The 20738-nt window shown below is 50.1% G+C and overlaps 12 non-coding genes across 12 annotated transcripts; all 12 read right to left on the bottom strand.

The window, feature by feature from the left end:
• Positions 1-415: 415 nt before the first annotated feature.
• TRNAG-UCC (transfer RNA glycine (anticodon UCC)) lies at positions 416-487 on the bottom strand. The gene has a single exon. It is a non-coding gene; the product is annotated as a tRNA-Gly (tRNA).
• A 1185-nt stretch (positions 488-1672) lies between these two features.
• Positions 1673-1744, bottom strand: TRNAG-UCC (transfer RNA glycine (anticodon UCC)). The gene has a single exon. It is a non-coding gene; the product is annotated as a tRNA-Gly (tRNA).
• Positions 1745-4141: 2397 nt separating this feature from the next.
• On the bottom strand, positions 4142-4213 carry TRNAG-UCC (transfer RNA glycine (anticodon UCC)). Its single transcript has one exon. It is a non-coding gene; the product is annotated as a tRNA-Gly (tRNA).
• Positions 4214-5398: 1185 nt separating this feature from the next.
• Positions 5399-5470, bottom strand: TRNAG-UCC (transfer RNA glycine (anticodon UCC)). Its single transcript has one exon. It is a non-coding gene; the product is annotated as a tRNA-Gly (tRNA).
• A 1185-nt stretch (positions 5471-6655) lies between these two features.
• TRNAG-UCC (transfer RNA glycine (anticodon UCC)) lies at positions 6656-6727 on the bottom strand. Its single transcript has one exon. It is a non-coding gene; the product is annotated as a tRNA-Gly (tRNA).
• Positions 6728-9165: 2438 nt separating this feature from the next.
• On the bottom strand, positions 9166-9237 carry TRNAG-UCC (transfer RNA glycine (anticodon UCC)). The gene has a single exon. It is a non-coding gene; the product is annotated as a tRNA-Gly (tRNA).
• A 2397-nt stretch (positions 9238-11634) lies between these two features.
• TRNAG-UCC (transfer RNA glycine (anticodon UCC)) lies at positions 11635-11706 on the bottom strand. The gene has a single exon. It is a non-coding gene; the product is annotated as a tRNA-Gly (tRNA).
• A 1185-nt stretch (positions 11707-12891) lies between these two features.
• Positions 12892-12963, bottom strand: TRNAG-UCC (transfer RNA glycine (anticodon UCC)). The gene has a single exon. It is a non-coding gene; the product is annotated as a tRNA-Gly (tRNA).
• A 1185-nt stretch (positions 12964-14148) lies between these two features.
• Positions 14149-14220, bottom strand: TRNAG-UCC (transfer RNA glycine (anticodon UCC)). The gene has a single exon. It is a non-coding gene; the product is annotated as a tRNA-Gly (tRNA).
• Positions 14221-16658: 2438 nt separating this feature from the next.
• On the bottom strand, positions 16659-16730 carry TRNAG-UCC (transfer RNA glycine (anticodon UCC)). The gene has a single exon. It is a non-coding gene; the product is annotated as a tRNA-Gly (tRNA).
• A 1185-nt stretch (positions 16731-17915) lies between these two features.
• TRNAG-UCC (transfer RNA glycine (anticodon UCC)) lies at positions 17916-17987 on the bottom strand. The gene has a single exon. It is a non-coding gene; the product is annotated as a tRNA-Gly (tRNA).
• A 2442-nt stretch (positions 17988-20429) lies between these two features.
• On the bottom strand, positions 20430-20501 carry TRNAG-UCC (transfer RNA glycine (anticodon UCC)). The gene has a single exon. It is a non-coding gene; the product is annotated as a tRNA-Gly (tRNA).
• Between the last annotated feature and the right edge of the window lie 237 nt (positions 20502-20738).

Below are 20738 nucleotides of genomic sequence, written 5' to 3'. Positions count from 1 at the left end.
GTTATGGGAGGGAGGAATGAAGGAACTTTGCTTCAGGGAAAGGGCTGCTGCTGCTTCAGCATGTGAGGAGCGCAGCCACACGTTTCACCTTCTTCAGTATGTTGGTTTACAGGATGAGAGAGATCCTGAAACCTCACTCTAATAGGCTGAGGTGCTGTGCTCGGTGGCCTGCTGGGACCAAGGCCCGTCAGGGCAAGGCGAATAGGCCTTTGTCAGGCCTTCGTCAGGGCTTTGTCGGGGAGGGGCCAGGAGCCCTGCTCGCTTCAATCCCCTCACCGATAGACAGTTGCAGAAACTAGGATGCAAGAACCTTTCCTGGATGGGGTTTTGATTTTCACGAAAAGTGTGTCAGCTTTGCTTTCAGCATGAGTCTGATTTCCAAAAAATGCATTTTGAACAATTTAAAGATTTGATCTGCGTTGGCCGGGAATCGAACCCGGGTCAACTGCTTGGAAGGCAGCTATGCTCACCACTATACCACCAACGCCTGCCTGTCTGGGCTATCTGATGGAGCGGCCCTTAGAAATAAGAATAAGTCATTGGCTGGGAATGAAAAAAGCTTGCGTTTGACGCAGAAGCAGTTCGCATCATGAGGTCTTGCCGGTCAGCCCAACATTTCCCCGGGACCCCTTAAAAAAGGAGCTTGGTTTTAAGTTTGGTTTGATTGAACAGTACATTTTGTTGGCTGGGCTGGGACCCTCTCCTATTTAGCGCAAGAGTGGAACGAGGCAGCAAGTTCAAGGAATGACATTGCATCCAGGCACTTACAGCTCTTTGTGCCCTAATGCCATGACACAAAAACATAATTTGAAAAAAGTTAGCAGAGGATGGTTTCGATCCATCGACCTCTGGGTTATGGGCCCAGCACGCTTCCGCTGCGCCACTCTGCTGGTTGGAGAACAAGAGCTTTTCTGGGCTTTTACAGCCTACAAACCGACAACCCTAGACCCAGTTTCGAGTGAAGCGGGCAGTAGGCCTTACAAAGCCAAACAACCTGCAACCACGCACTCCCATCCCATGGCCTTTTGCAGACAGGCCTCATTTCTCTAGCTCACACCCTAACTGCCAACACCCCTTCCCCTTCTCTCTCTGTCTCTCTCTCTCTGTCTCTCTCTCTCATTCTCTCTCTCTCGCAAATAGATACTTTACTTCCCAGGGGCAACAAAACAAGCCTTCTCGAGCTGGCAGATATGGGAAGGAAGGAAGGAAGGGCCAGTTTGGAAACTCAACTCAATTACCATAAATCCCCTGCTAAGGGTTATGGGAGGGAGGAATGAAGGAACTTTGCTTCAGGGAAAGGGCTGCTGCTGCTTCAGCATGTGAGGAGCGCAGCCACACGTTTCACCTTCTTCAGTATGTTGGTTTACAGGATGAGAGAGATCCTGAAACCTCACTCTAATAGGCTGAGGTGCTGTGCTCAGTGGCCTGCTGGGACCAAGGCCCGTCAGGGCAAGGCGAATAGGCCTTTGTCAGGCCTTCGTCAGGGCTTTGTCGGGGAGGGGCCAGGAGCCCTGCTCGCTTCAATCCCCTCACCGATAGACAGTTGCAGAAACTAGGATGCAAGAACCTTTCCTGGATGGGGTTTTGATTTTCACGAAAAGTGTGTCAGCTTTGCTTTCAGCATGAGTCTGATTTCCAAAAAATGCATTTTGAACAATTTAAAGATTTGATCTGCGTTGGCCGGGAATCGAACCCGGGTCAACTGCTTGGAAGGCAGCTATGCTCACCACTATACCACCAACGCCTGCCTGTCTGGGCTATCTGATGGAGCGGCCCTTAGAAATAAGAATAAGTCATTGGCTGGGAATGAAAAAAGCTTGCGTTTGACGCAGAAGCAGTTCGCATCATGAGGTCTTGCCGGTCAGCCCAACATTTCCCCGGGACCCCTTAAAAAAGGAGCTTGGTTTTAAGTTTGGTTTGATTGAACAGTACATTTTGTTGGCTGGGCTGGGACCCTCTCCTATTTAGCGCAAGAGTGGAACAAGGCAGCAAGTTCAAGGAATGACATTGCATCCAGGCACTTACAGCTCTTTGTGCCCTAATGCCATGACACAAAAACATAATTTGAAACAAGTTAGCAGAGGATGGTTTCGATCCATCGACCTCTGGGTTATGGGCCCAGCACGCTGCCGCTGCGCCACTCTGCTGGTTGGATAACAAGAGCTTTTCTGGGCTTTTACAGCCTACAAACCGACAACCCTAGACCCAGTTTCGAGTGAAGCGGGCAGTAGGCCTTACAAAGCCAAACAACCTGCAACCACGCACTCCCATCCCATGGCCTTTTGCAGACAGGCCTCATTTCTCTAGCTCACACCCTAACTGCCAACACCCCTTCCCCTTCTCTCTCTGTCTCTCTCTCTCTGTCTCTCTCTCTCATTCTCTCTCTCTCGCAAATAGATACTTTACTTCCCAGGTGCAACAAAACAAGCCTTCTCGAGCTGGCAGATATGGGAAGGAAGGAAGGAAGGGCCAGTTTGGAAACTCAACTCAATTACCATAAATCCCCTGCTAAGGGTTATGGGAGGGAGGAATGAAGGAACTTTGCTTCAGGGAAAGGGCTGCTGCTGCTTCAGCATGTGAGGAGCGCAGCCACACGTTTCACCTTCTTCAGTATGTTGGTTTACAGGATGAGAGAGATCCTGAAACCTCACTCTAATAGGCTGAGGTGCTGTGCTCGGTGGCCTGCTGGGACCAAGGCCCGTCAGGGCAAGGCGAATAGGCCTTTGTCAGGCCTTCGTCAGGGCTTTGTCGGGGAGGGGCCAGGAGCCCTGCTCGCTTCAATCCCCTCACCGATAGACAGTTGCAGAAACTAGGATGCAAGAACCTTCCCTGGATGGGGTTTTGATTTTCACGAAAAGTGTGTCAGCTTTGCTTTCAGCATGAGTCTGATTTCCAAAAAATGCATTTTGAACAACTGCTTGGAAGGCAGCTATGCTCACCACTATACCACCAACGCCTGCCTGTCTGGGCTATCTGATGGAGCGGCCCTTAGAAATAAGAATAAGTCATTGGCTGGGAATGAAAAAAGCTTGCGTTTGACACAGAAGCAGTTCGCATCATGAGGTCTTGCCGGTCAGCCCAACATTTCCCCGGGACCCCTTAAAAAAGGAGCTTGGTTTTAAGTTTGGTTTGATTGAACAGTACATTTTGTTGGCTGGGCTGGGACCCTCTCCTATTTAGCGCAAGAGTGGAACGAGGCAGCAAGTTCAAGGAATGACATTGCATCCAGGCACTTACAGCTCTTTGTGCCCTAATGCCATGACACAAAAACATAATTTGAAAAAAGTTAGCAGAGGATGGTTTCGATCCATCGACCTCTGGGTTATGGGCCCAGCACGCTTCCGCTGCGCCACTCTGCTGGTTGGAGAACAAGAGCTTTTCTGGGCTTTTACAGCCTACAAACCGACAACCCTAGACCCAGTTTCGAGTGAAGCGGGCAGTAGGCCTTACAAAGCCAAACAACCTGCAACCACGCACTCCCATCCCATGGCCTTTTGCAGACAGGCCTCATTTCTCTAGCTCACACCCTAACTGCCAACACCCCTTCCCCTTCTCTCTCTGTCTCTCTCTCTCTGTCTCTCTCTCTCATTCTCTCTCTCTCGCAAATAGATACTTTACTTCCCAGGTGCAACAAAACAAGCCTTCTCGAGCTGGCAGATATGGGAAGGAAGGAAGGAAGGGCCAGTTTGGAAACTCAACTCAATTACCATAAATCCCCTGCTAAGGGTTATGGGAGGGAGGAATGAAGGAACTTTGCTTCAGGGAAAGGGCTGCTGCTGCTTCAGCATGTGAGGAGCGCAGCCACACGTTTCACCTTCTTCAGTATGTTGGTTTACAGGATGAGAGAGATCCTGAAACCTCACTCTAATAGGCTGAGGTGCTGTGCTCGGTGGCCTGCTGGGACCAAGGCCCGTCAGGGCAAGGCGAATAGGCCTTTGTCAGGCCTTCGTCAGGGCTTTGTCGGGGAGGGGCCAGGAGCCCTGCTCGCTTCAATCCCCTCACCGATAGACAGTTGCAGAAACTAGGATGCAAGAACCTTTCCTGGATGGGGTTTTGATTTTCACGAAAAGTGTGTCAGCTTTGCTTTCAGCATGAGTCTGATTTCCAAAAAATGCATTTTGAACAATTTAAAGATTTGATCTGCGTTGGCCGGGAATCGAACCCGGGTCAACTGCTTGGAAGGCAGCTATGCTCACCACTATACCACCAACGCCTGCCTGTCTGGGCTATCTGATGGAGCGGCCCTTAGAAATAAGAATAAGTCATTGGCTGGGAATGAAAAAAGCTTGCGTTTGACGCAGAAGCAGTTCGCATCATGAGGTCTTGCCGGTCAGCCCAACATTTCCCCGGGACCCCTTAAAAAAGGAGCTTGGTTTTAAGTTTGGTTTGATTGAACAGTGCATTTTGTTGGCTGGGCTGGGACCCTCTCCTATTTAGCGCAAGAGTGGAACGAGGCAGCAAGTTCAAGGAATGACATTGCATCCAGGCACTTACAGCTCTTTGTGCCCTAATGCCATGACACAAAAACATAATTTGAAAAAAGTTAGCAGAGGATGGTTTCGATCCATCGACCTCTGGGTTATGGGCCCAGCACGCTTCCGCTGCGCCACTCTGCTGGTTGGAGAACAAAAGCTTTTCTGGGCTTTTACAGCCTACAAACCGACAACCCTAGACCCATTTTCGAGTGAAGCGGGCAGTAGGCCTTACAAAGCCAAACAACCTGCAACCACGCACTCCCATCCCATGGCCTTTTGCAGACAGGCCTCATTTCTCTAGCTCACACCCTAACTGCCAACACCCCTTCCCCTTCTCTCTCTGTCTCTCTCTCTCTGTCTCTCTCTCTCATTCTCTCTCTCTCGCAAATAGATACTTTACTTCCCAGGTGCAACAAAACAAGCCTTCTCGAGCTGGCAGATATGGGAAGGAAGGAAGGAAGGGCCAGTTTGGAAACTCAACTCAATTACCATAAATCCCCTGCTAAGGGTTATGGGAGGGAGGAATGAAGGAACTTTGCTTCAGGGAAAGGGCTGCTGCTGCTTCAGCATGTGAGGAGCGCAGCCACACGTTTCACCTTCTTCAGTATGTTGGTTTACAGGATGAGAGAGATCCTGAAACCTCACTCTAATAGGCTGAGGTGCTGTGCTTGGTGGCCTGCTGGGACCAAGGCCCGTCAGGGCAAGGCGAATAGGCCTTTGTCAGGCCTTCGTCAGGGCTTTGTCGGGGAGGGGCCAGGAGCCCTGCTCGCTTCAATCCCCTCACCGATAGACAGTTGCAGAAACTAGGATGCAAGAACCTTTCCTGGATGGGGTTTTGATTTTCACGAAAAGTGTGTCAGCTTTGCTTTCAGCATGAGTCTGATTTCCAAAAAATGCATTTTGAACAATTTAAAGATTTGATCTGCGTTGGCCGGGAATCGAACCCGGGTCAACTGCTTGGAAGGCAGCTATGCTCACCACTATACCACCAACGCCTGCCTGTCTGGGCTATCTGATGGAGCGGCCCTTAGAAATAAGAATAAGTCATTGGCTGGGAATGAAAAAAGCTTGCGTTTGACGCAGAAGCAGTTCGCATCATGAGGTCTTGCCGGTCAGCCCAACATTTCCCCGGGACCCCTTAAAAAAGGAGCTTGGTTTTAAGTTTGGTTTGATTGAACAGTACATTTTGTTGGCTGGGCTGGGACCCTCTCCTATTTAGCGCAAGAGTGGAACGAGGCAGCAAGTTCAAGGAATGACATTGCATCCAGGCACTTACAGCTCTTTGTGCCCTAATGCCATGACACAAAAACATAATTTGAAAAAAGTTAGCAGAGGATGGTTTCGATCCATCGACCTCTGGGTTATGGGCCCAGCACGCTTCCGCTGCGCCACTCTGCTGGTTGGAGAACAAGAGCTTTTATGGGCTTTTACAGCCTACAAACCGACAACCCTAGACCCAGTTTCGAGTGAAGCGGGCAGTAGGCCTTACAAAGCCAAACAACCTGCAACCACGCACTCCCATCCCATGGCCTTTTGCAGACAGGCCTCATTTCTCTAGCTCACACCCTAACTGCCAACACCCCTTCCCCTTCTCTCTCTGTCTCTCTCTCTCTGTCTCTCTCTCTCATTCTCTCTCTCTCGCAAATAGATACTTTACTTCCCAGGTGCAACAAAACAAGCCTTCTCGAGCTGGCAGATATGGGAAGGAAGGAAGGAAGGGCCAGTTTGGAAACTCAACTCAATTACCATAAATCCCCTGCTAAGGGTTATGGGAGGGAGGAATGAAGGAACTTTGCTTCAGGGAAAGGGCTGCTGCTGCTTCAGCATGTGAGGAGCGCAGCCACACGTTTCACCTTCTTCAGTATGTTGGTTTACAGGATGAGAGAGATCCTGAAACCTCACTCTAATAGGCTGAGGTGCTGTGCTCGGTGGCCTGCTGGGACCAAGGCCCGTCAGGGCAAGGCGAATAGGCCTTTGTCAGGCCTTCGTCAGGGCTTTGTCGGGGAGGGGCCAGGAGCCCTGCTCGCTTCAATCCCCTCACCGATAGACAGTTGCAGAAACTAGGATGCAAGAACCTTTCCTGGATGGGGTTTTGATTTTCACGAAAAGTGTGTCAGCTTTGCTTTCAGCATGAGTCTGATTTCCAAAAAATGCATTTTGAACAATTTAAAGATTTGATCTGCGTTGGCCGGGAATCGAACCCGGGTCAACTGCTTGGAAGGCAGCTATGCTCACCACTATACCACCAACGCCTGCCTGTCTGGTCTATCTGATGGAGCGGCCCTTAGAAATAAGAATAAGTCATTGGCTGGGAATGAAAAAAGCTTGCGTTTGACGCAGAAGCAGTTCGCATCATGAGGTCTTGCCGGTCAGCCCAACATTTCCCCGGGACCCCTTAAAAAAGGAGCTTGGTTTTAAGTTTGGTTTGATTGAACAGTGCATTTTGTTGGCTGGGCTGGGACCCTCTCCTATTTAGCGCAAGAGTGGAACGAGGCAGCAAGTTCAAGGAATGACATTGCATCCAGGCACTTACAGCTCTTTGTGCCCTAATGCCATGACACAAAAACATAATTTGAAAAAAGTTAGCAGAGGATGGTTTCGATCCATCGACCTCTGGGTTATGGGCCCAGCACGCTTCCGCTGCGCCACTCTGCTGGTTGGAGAACAAGAGCTTTTATGGGCTTTTACAGCCTACAAACCGACAACCCTAGACCCAGTTTCGAGTGAAGCGGGCAGTAGGCCTTACAAAGCCAAACAACCTGCAACCACGCACTCCCATCCCATGGCCTTTTGCAGACAGGCCTCATTTCTCTAGCTCACACCCTAACTGCCAACACCCCTTCCCCTTCTCTCTCTGTCTCTCTCTCTCTGTCTCTCTCTCTCATTCTCTCTCTCTCGCAAATAGATACTTTACTTCCCAGGGGCAACAAAACAAGCCTTCTCGAGCTGGCAGATATGGGAAGGAAGGAAGGGCCAGTTTGGAAACTCAACTCAATTACCATAAATCCCCTGCTAAGGGTTATGGGAGGGAGGAATGAAGGAACTTTGCTTCAGGGAAAGGGCTGCTGCTGCTTCAGCATGTGAGGAGCGCAGCCACACGTTTCACCTTCTTCAGTATGTTGGTTTACAGGATGAGAGAGATCCTGAAACCTCACTCTAATAGGCTGAGGTGCTGTGCTCGGTGGCCTGCTGGGACCAAGGCCCGTCAGGGCAAGGCGAATAGGCCTTTGTCAGGCCTTCGTCAGGGCTTTGTCGGGGAGGGGCCAGGAGCCCTGCTCGCTTCAATCCCCTCACCGATAGACAGTTGCAGAAACTAGGATGCAAGAACCTTTCCTGGATGGGGTTTTGATTTTCACGAAAAGTGTGTCAGCTTTGCTTTCAGCATGAGTCTGATTTCCAAAAAATGCATTTTGAACAATTTAAAGATTTGATCTGCGTTGGCCAGGAATCGAACCCGGGTCAACTGCTTGGAAGGCAGCTATGCTCACCACTATACCACCAACGCCTGCCTGTCTGGGCTATCTGATGGAGCGGCCCTTAGAAATAAGAATAAGTCATTGGCTGGGAATGAAAAAAGCTTGCGTTTGACGCAGAAGCAGTTCGCATCATGAGGTCTTGCCGGTCAGCCCAACATTTCCCCGGGACCCCTTAAAAAAGGAGCTTGGTTTTAAGTTTGGTTTGATTGAACAGTACATTTTGTTGGCTGGGCTGGGACCCTCTCCTATTTAGCGCAAGAGTGGAACGAGGCAGCAAGTTCAAGGAATGACATTGCATCCAGGCACTTACAGCTCTTTGTGCCCTAATGCCATGACACAAAAACATAATTTGAAAAAAGTTAGCAGAGGATGGTTTCGATCCATCGACCTCTGGGTTATGGGCCCAGCACGCTTCCGCTGCGCCACTCTGCTGGTTGGAGAACAAGAGCTTTTCTGGGCTTTTACAGCCTACAAACCGACAACCCTAGACCCAGTTTCGAGTGAAGCGGGCAGTAGGCCTTACAAAGCCAAACAACCTGCAACCACGCACTCCCATCCCATGGCCTTTTGCAGACAGGCCTCATTTCTCTAGCTCACACCCTAACTGCCAACACCCCTTCCCCTTCTCTCTCTGTCTCTCTCTCTCTGTCTCTCTCTCTCATTCTCTCTCTCTCGCAAATAGATACTTTACTTCCCAGGTGCAACAAAACAAGCCTTCTCGAGCTGGCAGATATGGGAAGGAAGGAAGGAAGGGCCAGTTTGGAAACTCAACTCAATTACCATAAATCCCCTGCTAAGGGTTATGGGAGGGAGGAATGAAGGAACTTTGCTTCAGGGAAAGGGCTGCTGCTGCTTCAGCATGTGAGGAGCGCAGCCACACGTTTCACCTTCTTCAGTATGTTGGTTTACAGGATGAGAGAGATCCTGAAACCTCACTCTAATAGGCTGAGGTGCTGTGCTCGGTGGCCTGCTGGGACCAAGGCCCGTCAGGGCAAGGCGAATAGGCCTTTGTCAGGCCTTCGTCAGGGCTTTGTCGGGGAGGGGCCAGGAGCCCTGCTCGCTTCAATCCCCTCACCGATAGACAGTTGCAGAAACTAGGATGCAAGAACCTTTCCTGGATGGGGTTTTGATTTTCACGAAAAGTGTGTCAGCTTTGCTTTCAGCATGAGTCTGATTTCCAAAAAATGCATTTTGAACAATTTAAAGATTTGATCTGCGTTGGCCGGGAATCGAACCCGGGTCAACTGCTTGGAAGGCAGCTATGCTCACCACTATACCACCAACGCCTGCCTGTCTGGGCTGTCTGATGGAGCGGCCCTTAGAAATAAGAATAAGTCATTGGCTGGGAATGAAAAAAGCTTGCGTTTGACGCAGAAGCAGTTCGCATCATGAGGTCTTGCCGGTCAGCCCAACATTTCCCCGGGACCCCTTAAAAAAGGAGCTTGGTTTTAAGTTTGGTTTGATTGAACAGTACATTTTGTTGGCTGGGCTGGGACCCTCCCCTATTTAGCGCAAGAGTGGAACGAGGCAGCAAGTTCAAGGAATGACATTGCATCCAGGCACTTACAGCTCTTTGTGCCCTAATGCCATGACACAAAAACATAATTTGAAAAAAGTTAGCAGAGGATGGTTTCGATCCATCGACCTCTGGGTTATGGGCCCAGCACGCTTCCGCTGCGCCACTCTGCTGGTTGGAGAACAAGAGCTTTTCTGGGCTTTTACAGCCTACAAACCGACAACCCTAGACCCAGTTTCGAGTGAAGCGGGCAGTAGGCCTTACAAAGCCAAACAACCTGCAACCACGCACTCCCATCCCATGGCCTTTTGCAGACAGGCCTCATTTCTCTAGCTCACACCCTAACTGCCAACACCCCTTCCCCTTCTCTCTCTGTCTCTCTCTCTCTGTCTCTCTCTCTCATTCTCTCTCTCTCGCAAATAGATACTTTACTTCCCAGGTGCAACAAAACAAGCCTTCTCGAGCTGGCAGATATGGGAAGGAAGGAAGGAAGGGCCAGTTTGGAAACTCAACTCAATTACCATAAATCCCCTGCTAAGGGTTATGGGAGGGAGGAATGAAGGAACTTTGCTTCAGGGAAAGGGCTGCTGCTGCTTCAGCATGTGAGGAGCGCAGCCACACGTTTCACCTTCTTCAGTATGTTGGTTTACAGGATGAGAGAGATCCTGAAACCTCACTCTAATAGGCTGAGGTGCTGTGCTCGGTGGCCTGCTGGGACCAAGGCCCGTCAGGGCAAGGCGAATAGGCCTTTGTCAGGCCTTCATCAGGGCTTTGTCGGGGAGGGGCCAGGAGCCCTGCTCGCTTCAATCACCTCACCGATAGACAGTTGCAGAAACTAGGATGCAAGAACCTTTCCTGGATGGGGTTTTGATTTTCACGAAAAGTGTGTCAGCTTTGCTTTCAGCATGAGTCTGATTTCCAAAAAATGCATTTTGAACAACTGCTTGGAAGGCAGCTATGCTCACCACTATACCACCAACGCCTGCCTGTCTGGGCTATCTGATGGAGCGGCCCTTAGAAATAAGAATAAGTCATTGGCTGGGAATGAAAAAAGCTTGCGTTTGACGCAGAAGCAGTTCGCATCATGAGGTCTTGCCGGTCAGCCCAACATTTCCCCGGGACCCCTTAAAAAAGGAGCTTGGTTTTAAGTTTGGTTTGATTGAACAGTACATTTTGTTGGCTGGGCTGGGACCCTCTCCTATTTAGCGCAAGAGTGGAACGAGGCAGCAAGTTCAAGGAATGACATTGCATCCAGGCACTTACAGCTCTTTGTGCCCTAATGCCATGACACAAAAACATAATTTGAAAAAAGTTAGCAGAGGATGGTTTCGATCCATCGACCTCTGGGTTATGGGCCCAGCACGCTTCCGCTGCGCCACTCTGCTGGTTGGAGAACAAGAGCTTTTATGGGCTTTTACAGCCTACAAACCGACAACCCTAGACCCAGTTTCGAGTGAAGCGGGCAGTAGGCCTTACAAAGCCAAACAACCTGCAACCACGCACTCCCATCCCATGGCCTTTTGCAGACAGGCCTCATTTCTCTAGCTCACACCCTAACTGCCAACACCCCTTCCCCTTCTCTCTCTGTCTCTCTCTCTCTGTCTCTCTCTCTCATTCTCTCTCTCTCGCAAATAGATACTTTACTTCCCAGGTGCAACAAAACAAGCCTTCTCGAGCTGGCAGATATGGGAAGGAAGGAAGGAAGGGCCAGTTTGGAAACTCAACTCAATTACCATAAATCCCCTGCTAAGGGTTATGGGAGGGAGGAATGAAGGAACTTTGCTTCAGGGAAAGGGCTGCTGCTGCTTCAGCATGTGAGGAGCGCAGCCACACGTTTCACCTTCTTCAGTATGTTGGTTTACAGGATGAGAGAGATCCTGAAACCTCACTCTAATAGGCTGAGGTGCTGTGCTCGGTGGCCTGCTGGGACCAAGGCCCGTCAGGGCAAGGCGAATAGGCCTTTGTCAGGCCTTCGTCAGGGCTTTGTCGGGGAGGGGCCAGGAGCCCTGCTCGCTTCAATCCCCTCACCGATAGACAGTTGCAGAAACTAGGATGCAAGAACCTTTCCTGGATGGGGTTTTGATTTTCACGAAAAGTGTGTCAGCTTTGCTTTCAGCATGAGTCTGATTTCCAAAAAATGCATTTTGAACAATTTAAAGATTTGATCTGCGTTGGCCGGGAATCGAACCCGGGTCAACTGCTTGGAAGGCAGCTATGCTCACCACTATACCACCAACGCCTGCCTGTCTGGGCTATCTGATGGAGCGGCCCTTAGAAATAAGAATAAGTCATTGGCTGGGAATGAAAAAAGCTTGCGTTTGACGCAGAAGCAGTTCGCATCATGAGGTCTTGCCGGTCAGCCCAACATTTCCCCGGGACCCCTTAAAAAAGGAGCTTGGTTTTAAGTTTGGTTTGATTGAACAGTGCATTTTGTTGGCTGGGCTGGGACCCTCTCCTATTTAGCGCAAGAGTGGAACGAGGCAGCAAGTTCAAGGAATGACATTGCATCCAGGCACTTACAGCTCTTTGTGCCCTAATGCCATGACACAAAAACATAATTTGAAAAAAGTTAGCAGAGGATGGTTTCGATCCATCGACCTCTGGGTTATGGGCCCAGCACGCTTCCGCTGCGCCACTCTGCTGGTTGGAGAACAAAAGCTTTTCTGGGCTTTTACAGCCTACAAACCGACAACCCTAGACCCATTTTCGAGTGAAGCGGGCAGTAGGCCTTACAAAGCCAAACAACCTGCAACCACGCACTCCCATCCCATGGCCTTTTGCAGACAGGCCTCATTTCTCTAGCTCACACCCTAACTGCCAACACCCCTTCCCCTTCTCTCTCTGTCTCTCTCTCTCTGTCTCTCTCTCTCATTCTCTCTCTCTCGCAAATAGATACTTTACTTCCCAGGTGCAACAAAACAAGCCTTCTCGAGCTGGCAGATATGGGAAGGAAGGAAGGAAGGGCCAGTTTGGAAACTCAACTCAATTACCATAAATCCCCTGCTAAGGGTTATGGGAGGGAGGAATGAAGGAACTTTGCTTCAGGGAAAGGGCTGCTGCTGCTTCAGCATGTGAGGAGCGCAGCCACACGTTTCACCTTCTTCAGTATGTTGGTTTACAGGATGAGAGAGATCCTGAAACCTCACTCTAATAGGCTGAGGTGCTGTGCTTGGTGGCCTGCTGGGACCAAGGCCCGTCAGGGCAAGGCGAATAGGCCTTTGTCAGGCCTTCGTCAGGGCTTTGTCGGGGAGGGGCCAGGAGCCCTGCTCGCTTCAATCCCCTCACCGATAGACAGTTGCAGAAACTAGGATGCAAGAACCTTTCCTGGATGGGGTTTTGATTTTCACGAAAAGTGTGTCAGCTTTGCTTTCAGCATGAGTCTGATTTCCAAAAAATGCATTTTGAACAATTTAAAGATTTGATCTGCGTTGGCCGGGAATCGAACCCGGGTCAACTGCTTGGAAGGCAGCTATGCTCACCACTATACCACCAACGCCTGCCTGTCTGGGCTATCTGATGGAGCGGCCCTTAGAAATAAGAATAAGTCATTGGCTGGGAATGAAAAAAGCTTGCGTTTGACGCAGAAGCAGTTCGCATCATGAGGTCTTGCCGGTCAGCCCAACATTTCCCCGGGACCCCTTAAAAAAGGAGCTTGGTTTTAAGTTTGGTTTGATTGAACAGTACATTTTGTTGGCTGGGCTGGGACCTTCTCCTATTTAGCGCAAGAGTGGAACGAGGCAGCAAGTTCAAGGAATGACATTGCATCCAGGCACTTACAGCTCTTTGTGCCCTAATGCCATGACACAAAAACATAATTTGAAAAAAGTTAGCAGAGGATGGTTTCGATCCATCGACCTCTGGGTTATGGGCCCAGCACGCTTCCGCTGCGCCACTCTGCTGGTTGGAGAACAAGAGCTTTTATGGGCTTTTACAGCCTACAAACCGACAACCCTAGACCCAGTTTCGAGTGAAGCGGGCAGTAGGCCTTACAAAGCCAAACAACCTGCAACCACGCACTCCCATCCCATGGCCTTTTGCAGACAGGCCTCATTTCTCTAGCTCACACCCTAACTGCCAACACCCCTTCCCCTTCTCTCTCTGTCTCTCTCTCTCTGTCTCTCTCTCTCATTCTCTCTCTCTCGCAAATAGATACTTTACTTCCCAGGTGCAACAAAACAAGCCTTCTCGAGCTGGCAGATATGGGAAGGAAGGAAGGAAGGGCCAGTTTGGAAACTCAACTCAATTACCATAAATCCCCTGCTAAGGGTTATGGGAGGGAGGAATGAAGGAACTTTGCTTCAGGGAAAGGGCTGCTGCTGCTTCAGCATGTGAGGAGCGCAGCCACACGTTTCACCTTCTTCAGTATGTTGGTTTACAGGATGAGAGAGATCCTGAAACCTCACTCTAATAGGCTGAGGTGCTGTGCTCGGTGGCCTGCTGGGACCAAGGCCCGTCAGGGCAAGGCGAATAGGCCTTTGTCAGGCCTTCGTCAGGGCTTTGTCGGGGAGGGGCCAGGAGCCCTGCTCGCTTCAATCCCCTCACCGATAGACAGTTGCAGAAACTAGGATGCAAGAACCTTTCCTGGATGGGGTTTTGATTTTCACGAAAAGTGTGTCAGCTTTGCTTTCAGCATGAGTCTGATTTCCAAAAAATGCATTTTGAACAATTTAAAGATTTGATCTGCGTTGGCCGGGAATCGAACCCGGGTCAACTGCTTGGAAGGCAGCTATGCTCACCACTATACCACCAACGCCTGCCTGTCTGGGCTATCTGATGGAGCGGCCCTTAGAAATAAGAATAAGTCATTGGCTGGGAATGAAAAAAGCTTGCGTTTGACGCAGAAGCAGTTCGCATCATGAGGTCTTGCCGGTCAGCCCAACATTTCCCCGGGACCCCTTAAAAAAGGAGCTTGGTTTTAAGTTTGGTTTGATTGAACAGTGCATTTTGTTGGCTGGGCTGGGACCCTCTCCTATTTAGCGCAAGAGTGGAACGAGGCAGCAAGTTCAAGGAATGACATTGCATCCAGGCACTTACAGCTCTTTGTGCCCTAATGCCATGACACAAAAACATAATTTGAAAAAAGTTAGCAGAGGATGGTTTCGATCCATCGACCTCTGGGTTATGGGCCCAGCACGCTTCCGCTGCGCCACTCTGCTGGTTGGAGAACAAGAGCTTTTCTGGGCTTTTACAGCCTACAAACCGACAACCCTAGACCCAGTTTCGAGTGAAGCGGGCAGTAGGCCTTACAAAGCCAAACAACCTGCAACCACGCACTCCCATCCCATGGCCTTTTGCAGACAGGCCTCATTTCTCTAGCTCACACCCTAACTGCCAACACCCCTTCCCCTTCTCTCTCTGTCTCTCTCTCTCTGTCTCTCTCTCTCATTCTCTCTCTCTCGCAAATAGATACTTTACTTCCCAGGGGCAACAAAACAAGCCTTCTCGAGCTGGCAGATATGGGAAGGAAGGAAGGGCCAGTTTGGAAACTCAACTCAATTACCATAAATCCCCTGCTAAGGGTTATGGGAGGGAGGAATGAAGGAACTTTGCTTCAGGGAAAGGGCTGCTGCTGCTTCAGCATGTGAGGAGCGCAGCCACACGTTTCACCTTCTTCAGTATGTTGGTTTACAGGATGAGAGAGATCCTGAAACCTCACTCTAATAGGCTGAGGTGCTGTGCTCGGTGGCCTGCTGGGACCAAGGCCCGTCAGGGCAAGGCGAATAGGCCTTTGTCAGGCCTTCGTCAGGGCTTTGTCGGGGAGGGGCCAGGAGCCCTGCTCGCTTCAATCCCCTCACCGATAGACAGTTGCAGAAACTAGGATGCAAGAACCTTTCCTGGATGGGGTTTTGATTTTCACGAAAAGTGTGTCAGCTTTGCTTTCAGCATGAGTCTGATTTCCAAAAAATGCATTTTGAACAATTTAAAGATTTGATCTGCGTTGGCCAGGAATCGAACCCGGGTCAACTGCTTGGAAGGCAGCTATGCTCACCACTATACCACCAACGCCTGCCTGTCTGGGCTATCTGATGGAGCGGCCCTTAGAAATAAGAATAAGTCATTGGCTGGGAATGAAAAAAGCTTGCGTTTGACGCAGAAGCAGTTCGCATCATGAGGTCTTGCCGGTCAGCCCAACATTTCCCCGGGACCCCTTAAAAAAGGAGCTTGGTTTTAAGTTTGGTTTGATTGAACAGTACATTTTGTTGGCTGGGCTGGGACCCTCTCCTATTTAGCGCAAGAGTGGAACGAGGCAGCAAGTTCAAGGAATGACATTGCATCCAGGCACTTACAGCTCTTTGTGCCCTAATGCCATGACACAAAAACATAATTTGAAAAAAGTTAGCAGAGGATGGTTTCGATCCATCGACCTCTGGGTTATGGGCCCAGCACGCTTCCGCTGCGCCACTCTGCTGGTTGGAGAACAAGAGCTTTTCTGGGCTTTTACAGCCTACAAACCGACAACCCTAGACCCAGTTTCGAGTGAAGCGGGCAGTAGGCCTTACAAAGCCAAACAACCTGCAACCACGCACTCCCATCCCATGGCCTTTTGCAGACAGGCCTCATTTCTCTAGCTCACACCCTAACTGCCAACACCCCTTCCCCTTCTCTCTCTGTCTCTCTCTCTCTGTCTCTCTCTCTCATTCTCTCTCTCTCGCAAATAGATACTTTACTTCCCAGGTGCAACAAAACAAGCCTTCTCGAGCTGGCAGATATGGGAAGGAAGGAAGGAAGGGCCAGTTTGGAAACTCAACTCAATTACCATAAATCCCCTGCTAAGGGTTATGGGAGGGAGGAATGAAGGAACTTTGCTTCAGGGAAAGGGCTGCTGCTGCTTCAGCATGTGAGGAGCGCAGCCACACGTTTCACCTTCTTCAGTATGTTGGTTTACAGGATGAGAGAGATCCTGAAACCTCACTCTAATAGGCTGAGGTGCTGTGCTTGGTGGCCTGCTGGGACCAAGGCCCGTCAGGGCAAGGCGAATAGGCCTTTGTCAGGCCTTCGTCAGGGCTTTGTCGGGGAGGGGCCAGGAGCCCTGCTCGCTTCAATCCCCTCACCGATAGACAGTTGCAGAAACTAGGATGCAAGAACCTTTCCTGGATGGGGTTTTGATTTTCACGAAAAGTGTGTCAGCTTTGCTTTCAGCATGAGTCTGATTTCCAAAAAATGCATTTTGAACAATTTAAAGATTTGATCTGCGTTGGCCGGGAATCGAACCCGGGTCAACTGCTTGGAAGGCAGCTATGCTCACCACTATACCACCAACGCCTGCCTGTCTGGGCTATCTGATGGAGCGGCCCTTAGAAATAAGAATAAGTCATTGGCTGGGAATGAAAAAAGCTTGCGTTTGACGCAGAAGCAGTTCGCATCATGAGGTCTTGCCGGTCAGCCCAACATTTCCCCGGGACCCCTTAAAAAAGGAGCTTGGTTTTAAGTTTGGTTTGATTGAACAGTACATTTTGTTGGCTGGGCTGGGACCCTCTCCTATTTAGCGCAAGAGTGGAACGAGGCAGCAAGTTCAAGGAATGACATTGCATCCAGGCACTTACAGCTCTTTGTGCCCTAATGCCATGACACAAAAACATAATTTGAAAAAAGTTAGCAGAGGATGGTTTCGATCCATCGACCTCTGGGTTATGGGCCCAGCACGCTTCCGCTGCGCCACTCTGCTGGTTGGAGAACAAGAGCTTTTATGGGCTTTTACAGCCTACAAACCGACAACCCTAGACCCAGTTTCGAGTGAAGCGGGCAGTAGGCCTTACAAAGCCAAACAACCTGCAACCACGCACTCCCATCCCATGGCCTTTTGCAGACAGGCCTCATTTCTCTAGCTCACACCCTAACTGCCAACACCCCTTCCCCTTCTCTCTCTGTCTCTCTCTCTCTGTCTCTCTCTCTCATTCTCTCTCTCTCGCAAATAGATACTTTACTTCCCAGGTGCAACAAAACAAGCCTTCTCGAGCTGGCAGATATGGGAAGGAAGGAAGGAAGGGCCAGTTTGGAAACTCAACTCAATTACCATAAATCCCCTGCTAAGGGTTATGGGAGGGAGGAATGAAGGAACTTTGCTTCAGGGAAAGGGCTGCTGCTGCTTCAGCATGTGAGGAGCGCAGCCACACGTTTCACCTTCTTCAGTATGTTGGTTTACAGGATGAGAGAGATCCTGAAACCTCACTCTAATAGGCTGAGGTGCTGTGCTCGGTGGCCTGCTGGGACCAAGGCCCGTCAGGGCAAGGCGAATAGGCCTTTGTCAGGCCTTCGTCAGGGCTTTGTCGGGGAGGGGCCAGGAGCCCTGCTCGCTTCAATCCCCTCACCGATAGACAGTTGCAGAAACTAGGATGCAAGAACCTTTCCTGGATGGGGTTTTGATTTTCACGAAAAGTGTGTCAGCTTTGCTTTCAGCATGAGTCTGATTTCCAAAAAATGCATTTTGAACAATTTAAAGATTTGATCTGCGTTGGCCGGGAATCGAACCCGGGTCAACTGCTTGGAAGGCAGCTATGCTCACCACTATACCACCAACGCCTGCCTGTCTGGTCTATCTGATGGAGCGGCCCTTAGAAATAAGAATAAGTCATTGGCTGGGAATGAAAAAAGCTTGCGTTTGACGCAGAAGCAGTTCGCATCATGAGGTCTTGCCGGTCAGCCCAACATTTCCCCGGGACCCCTTAAAAAAGGAGCTTGGTTTTAAGTTTGGTTTGATTGAACAGTGCATTTTGTTGGCTGGGCTGGGACCCTCTCCTATTTAGCGCAAGAGTGGAACGAGGCAGCAAGTTCAAGGAATGACATTGCATCCAGGCACTTACAGCTCTTTGTGCCCTAATGCCATGACACAAAAACATAATTTGAAAAAAGTTAGCAGAGGATGGTTTCGATCCATCGACCTCTGGGTTATGGGCCCAGCACGCTTCCGCTGCGCCACTCTGCTGGTTGGAGAACAAGAGCTTTTATGGGCTTTTACAGCCTACAAACCGACAACCCTAGACCCAGTTTCGAGTGAAGCGGGCAGTAGGCCTTACAAAGCCAAACAACCTGCAACCACGCACTCCCATCCCATGGCCTTTTGCAGACAGGCCTCATTTCTCTAGCTCACACCCTAACTGCCAACACCCCTTCCCCTTCTCTCTCTGTCTCTCTCTCTCTGTCTCTCTCTCTCATTCTCTCTCTCTCGCAAATAGATACTTTACTTCCCAGGGGCAACAAAACAAGCCTTCTCGAGCTGGCAGATATGGGAAGGAAGGAAGGAAGGGCCAGTTTGGAAACTCAACTCAATTACCATAAATCCCCTGCTAAGGGTTATGGGAGGGAGGAATGAAGGAACTTTGCTTCAGGGAAAGGGCTGCTGCTGCTTCAGCATGTGAGGAGCGCAGCCACACGTTTCACCTTCTTCAGTATGTTGGTTTACAGGATGAGAGAGATCCTGAAACCTCACTCTAATAGGCTGAGGTGCTGTGCTCGGTGGCCTGCTGGGACCAAGGCCCGTCAGGGCAAGGCGAATAGGCCTTTGTCAGGCCTTCGTCAGGGCTTTGTCGGGGAGGGGCCAGGAGCCCTGCTCGCTTCAATCCCCTCACCGATAGACAGTTGCAGAAACTAGGATGCAAGAACCTTTCCTGGATGGGGTTTTGATTTTCACGAAAAGTGTGTCAGCTTTGCTTTCAGCATGAGTCTGATTTCCAAAAAATGCATTTTGAACAATTTAAAGATTTGATCTGCGTTGGCCGGGAATCGAACCCGGGTCAACTGCTTGGAAGGCAGCTATGCTCACCACTATACCACCGACGCCTGCCTGTCTGGGCTATCTGATGGAGCGGCCCTTAGAAATAAGAATAAGTCATTGGCTGGGAATGAAAAAAGCTTGCGTTTGACGCAGAAGCAGTTCGCATCATGAGGTCTTGCCGGTCAGCCCAACATTTCCCCGGGACCCCTTAAAAAAGGAGCTTGGTTTTAAGTTTGGTTTGATTGAACAGTACATTTTGTTGGCTGGGCTGGGACCCTCTCCTATTTAGCGCAAGAGTGGAACGAGGCAGCAAGTTCAAGGAATGACATTGCATCCAGGCACTTACAGCTCTTTGTGCCCTAATGCCATGACACAAAAACATAATTTGAAAAAAGTTAGCAGAGGATGGTTTCGATCCATCGACCTCTGGGTTATGGGCCCAGCACGCTTCCGCTGCGCCACTCTGCTGGTTGGAGAACAAGAGCTTTTCTGGGCTTTTACAGCCTACAAACCGACAACCCTAGACCCAGTTTCGAGTAAAGCGGGCAGTAGGCCTTACAAAGCCAAACAACCTGCAACCACGCACTCCCATCCCATGGCCTTTTGCAGACAGGCCTCATTTCTCTAGCTCACACCCTAACTGCCAACACCCCTTCCCCTTCTCTCTCTGTCTCTCTCTCTCTGTCTCTCTCTCTCATTCTCTCTCTCTCGCAAATAGATACTTTACTTCCCAGGGGCAACAAAACAAGCCTTCTCGAGCTGGCAGATATGGGAAGGAAGGAAGGAAGGGCCAGTTTGGAAACTCAACTCAATTACCATAAAACCCCTGCTAAGGGTTATGGGAGGGAGGAATGAAGGAACTTTGCTTCAGGGAAAGGGCTGCTGCTGCTTCAGCATGTGAGGAGCGCAGCCACACGTTTCACCTTCTTCAGTATGTTGGTTTACAGGATGAGAGAGATCCTGAAACCTCACTCTAATAGGCTGAGGTGCTGTGCTCAGTGGCCTGCTGGGACCAAGGCCCGTCAGGGCAAGGCGAATAGGCCTTTGTCAGGCCTTCGTCAGGGCTTTGTCGGGGAGGGGCCAGGAGCCCTGCTCGCTTCAATCCCCTCACCGATAGACAGTTGCAGAAACTAGGATGCAAGAACCTTTCCTGGATGGGGTTTTGATTTTCACGAAAAGTGTGTCAGCTTTGCTTTCAGCATGAGTCTGATTTCCAAAAAATGCATTTTGAACAATTTAAAGATTTGATCTGCGTTGGCCGGGAATCGAACCCGGGTCAACTGCTTGGAAGGCAGCTATGCTCACCACTATACCACCAACGCCTGCCTGTCTGGGCTATCTGATGGAGCGGCCCTTAGAAATAAGAATAAGTCATTGGCTGGGAATGAAAAAAGCTTGCGTTTGACGCAGAAGCAGTTCGCATCATGAGGTCTTGCCGGTCAGCCCAACATTTCCCCGGGACCCCTTAAAAAAGGAGCTTGGTTTTAAGTTTGGTTTGATTGAACAGTACATTTTGTTGGCTGGGCTGGGACCCTCTCCTATTTAGCGCAAGAGTGGAA

This window comes from Ambystoma mexicanum, chromosome 6q (assembly GCF_040938575.1).
Source record: "Ambystoma mexicanum isolate Mex_15411 chromosome 6q, UKY_AmexF1_1, whole genome shotgun sequence".
Taxonomy (NCBI): Eukaryota; Metazoa; Chordata; class Amphibia; order Caudata; family Ambystomatidae; genus Ambystoma; species Ambystoma mexicanum.
Note: the sequence above shows the minus strand (reverse complement) of the source record. Positions and strands in the feature narration are given on the sequence as shown.